This window comes from Dipodomys ordii, unplaced genomic scaffold (genome assembly GCF_000151885.1).
Source record: "Dipodomys ordii isolate 6190 unplaced genomic scaffold, Dord_2.0 Scaffold61, whole genome shotgun sequence".
Taxonomy (NCBI): Eukaryota; Metazoa; Chordata; class Mammalia; order Rodentia; family Heteromyidae; genus Dipodomys; species Dipodomys ordii.
The window spans coordinates 8241768-8245679 of NW_012267277.1; the positions used below are offsets into that span (position 1 = coordinate 8241768).

Genomic DNA, 3912 nt, shown 5'->3' on the forward strand with positions numbered 1-3912 from the left:
TCCCAGCTTTGCCTCTCCCCTTGGCCTCAGCCACATCATGCCCACCACAGGGTGCCACAGGGTCCCCTGACTTACAATGGTGGTCTCCCACCCTTCTGCCCCCTGCCCAGGGTCCAAGCCCTGGCCACCCACCTGCTGTGCGCCACTAACTGCACTGGGTGGCTGCTCCCTGCCGCTCCAGGTACCAGGTGTCGCCTGGAAACCCCGCCCAACCTTAAAGTGACAGCATGCTCCTGCCCCTGCCAAGGGGCAGAACAACCCTGGAACTGTGCAGGAGCCCCGCCCTGGGCCGTGCCGCCCCATTGACTTACAGGGTAGATTTGACATTGGAGGCTCACTTCCAACAGCTATGGTGCCTCCAGACAGGGATACAGGTCCCCACGTCTCCCCACTTCACACAAAAGGGGAAACTGAGGTCCAAAAAGGGAAATCTCCAGCGTGGCCTGCATCCTGCTTTGACATGACCATTATTTTCTGTTCACATGAGTCAGTGAGAGAGCAGATTCTCCTGGACTCTTAGTACCCCATATCCCTGAAGGCAACATGCCCAGAACATTCCTTACCCAGGTCACTGGCCTGCTGGGAGAGACCAGGGCTGGAGTTGAGGCACTCGTATTCTGTCTTAAGTCAAGGACCAGTGCGTGCTTAAAAGATGCTTGGGCTGGGCACTGGTGGCTCACGCCTGTAATCCTAGCTACTCAGGAGGCTGAGATCTGAGGATCACAGTTCAAAGCCAGCCCCAGCAGGACAGTTCCTGAGACTCTTATCTCCAATTAACCACCAGAAAACTGGAAGTGGCACTGTGGCTCAAGAGCTAGAGCTCTAGCCTTGAAGAGCTGAGGGCCCAGAGTTCAAGCCCCATAAGCAACAAAAAGAAAAAAAAGAGAGAAATGCTGGCTAAGAGCTCACCTCAGTCCGCTTTTGTAGACAACTGGTTTGGGAGCCTGAAGAGTTAGCTCTGTGTGTGTGTGTGTATGTGTATGTGTATGTGTCTGTGTCTGTGTGTCTGTGTCTGTGTCTATGTGAGCATGCACATGTGTGAATTTGTGTGTGTTCTCTAGGAAGACACCTGAGCTATCCTAGAAAGGGGGCGGGCAGCAAAGGAGCAACAAGTGCCAAGCTGGACAAAGTCACAGACCAGTAAAATCTTAACAGATTTAAGAAGGTCTGTCCAGGACCCAATGGAGCCCAGGTTTGGGGTGTTTGTTTTTTGTTTGTTTTCATTTTTGTTTTTGTTTTTCTGATGCTGTCAACACCTGAGCACTGGGTTTGGATTGCCCTGAGCCATAGCCTAGGATCCCCAACATGCGGGAGTGATGCTCTTCCTACCCTGGAGCCTCCGACTCTGGCAGCAACCTGTGTGGTAGCTTTGAGGTTGCAAAAGGGGAGGCTGCTGGCTGCAGGTCACAGAGCAGGGCAGGGAGGAGAGACCACCAAGGCACCAAAAGTCTGTGAGTGATCTGAGCACTGATCCTCAGCTGGCAGGTCTCTTTCATTTTCTCTGTGTGAGGTCTGTTCAAATGCCCCCATTTCAAGTCAGGCTCAGACAGGGGCAAGTGCCTTACAAGGCTGAGAAGCTTAAACAAAGCTAAACAGAGACAGGGACCTAGGACTGCTGAGCTCCATTGTGATAGCCTGTTCTTGGCAGTGGGGGGGGGGGTAGTTTGGGGCTTTGAACTTGTAGCCTCACACTTGCTAGGCAGGTACTCTACCACATGAACCACCTGTCCAGCCCTGCTTTTTCTTGGTTACTTAGGACATGGAATCTAGAGAATGTATCTGCATCAACTGGCAATCCTCCAAATGTCTTGCATCAACTGGCCTCAACTGGCAATCCTCCAAACGTCAGCTTCCAGAGTAGCTAGAATTATAGGCATGCACTGGTGCCTGGTTGGACAGAAGCAGCCCCCAGAGCTATGAACAGAAGGCAGAAGACCATGACGTTGTCAGCTCCACTCACATCAGCTGGGCAGGCTTCCCCAGGAGGCATGTCTCTCATTGGTCAGGCTAACCTCCATCCCCACCCCACCCCCCGCCTGTAGTACCTAGGTTGAGTCACAAGCTGGTGAGGCTAAGGGCCAGTTTGGGCATTGCTTTATCTGAGGCTCCTGACTCCATATGGAAACTCAGGACCTGGGGTTGACAAGTCATGGTTCTTGTCCTACCTCAACCATGCCCAGGCTGGAAGTCTCTGTCCATTTCCTCTCAAAACAGTGGGTTTCTTGCCTGTGGTGAAAGAAAACAATGAAGACTTCTTCTCAGGGAAGCCATTGGGGTTTAATGAGACCAAATCCCTGGAGCTAGCTTGTGTATGTCATCGCCACATGATGCTGCATTTGTGAATCTCCTTGGTCTGTGGTGACTCCACTCAGGACTCAGCCATCTAAACATGACTGATTCCATTGCCTGTCCCCTCCTGCAGGAACTGCAGACTCCCAGATTCTGCCACAGTGCCCAAGTGTGCACAGATATGAGTTCTGCCAGGGCTGCTTATTTTCCTGGCACCAGTGAAGAGGTGAAAACTGGCCTCCATTACAGCCTGATTGCTCCTATTGTCCCTCACTGCCTCTTCGCCCCCAAGCTGCCTGACATCAGCTTGAGCTGCCACACCAGCCTCCCAACTAGTCCCTCACCTGCCTAAACCTTTCAATAGCCCCCCATTACCCTTGGAATAAGGACCCCACCCAGGCCCTAAGCATCCATGTCCTCATGACCAAGACCCTGGCTACCTCCAGCCTCACTTCCTATACTACCCCCCATGTCACCCCTGAACTCAGTGTTCTCTGTGTCCTAGAAACAAGGCCACACCATGGCCATAAACGTCCTTTTCTCCAGCTTCCCCTGATGAGCTCCTGCACTTCCCCTCAAACTCAGGTCACAGGTCACTTTCTCTGGGTGACTTCTCAAAGTAGAATGTTCCGTCCCTTTCCTAGGCTCCTATGGGACTTTACAGCCTGTCCATCACAGCCTTAAATATACTGGCAGAAACAAAACTCCATGCTGCCATGCTGTTGACAGCGGAAAAAAAAAAAAAAAAAAGCTGGAGCCAGATGCTATGGCTCACACTTGTAATCCTAGCTACTTATGAGGCTGAGATCTGAGGATCCAGTTCAAAGCCAGCCCAGGCAGGAAAGTCCATGAGACTCTTATCTCCAATAAGCCACCAGAAAACTGGAAGTGGCGCTGTGGCTCAAGTGGTAGAGCGCGATTGCCTTGAGCTGAAGAGCTGAGGGACAGAACCCAGGCCCAGAGTTCAAGCCCCATGACCAGAAAAAAAAAACCTGGATAGGCTGGGAAGGTGGCTCAGTGATAGAGTGCTTGCCTTGCATGCATAAGGCCCTGGGTTCGATTCCTTAGCACCACATAAGCAGAAAAGGCCAGAAGTGGTGCTGTGGCTCAAGTGGTAGAGTGCTAGCCTTGAGCTGAAGAGCTCAGAGACAGTGCCCAGGCCCAGAGTTCAGGCCCCACAACTGACAAAAAAAAAAAAAAAATCTGGATAAGTTTCAGGAAACTTAGAAAATATTAGTAGAGTCAAAGAAATAAGAGCATTCCATTCAGAGATAAAAAGCAAAGTCTCATCTTAAAATGAAAGAACATTTCCCTGAGCAAGGTCATACTGGGAGGAGCAAGAAGTACATGCTGGACTTGGCCAGGCTTCTCTAGTTCTATATGAAGAGTAAACACGTTCTCATATAGTATGCCTAGGAAGCGTGTTTGACTCACATTGAGGACTTGGTAATACTACCCGGGGTTATTTTTTTTCAAGCTGTAAGTAGAAAAGAAGCCAGAGAACATCCTTCACTTTCTTGGGAGAGCACCCTCTTCTCAATCCTGCTTCCAGGACAGGAAGCTTCTTCTGACAATACCTTCTCCAGGGACTTAGACCTCACCACCACCCAGGGGGGCAAACAA

General features: G+C 51.0%; 1 protein-coding gene across 1 annotated transcript in view; it reads right to left on the bottom strand.

The window, feature by feature from the left end:
• Tmem61 (transmembrane protein 61) overlaps nt 1-195 on the bottom strand; it is a 6944-nt gene extending 6749 nt beyond the window's left edge. Inside the window, exon 1 of the mRNA XM_013022266.1 lies at nt 133-195. The gene's annotated coding sequence lies outside the window, so the exon portion shown is untranslated. The remainder of the gene's footprint in view (nt 1-132) is intronic.
• Nucleotides 196-3912: the final 3717 nt, after the last annotated feature.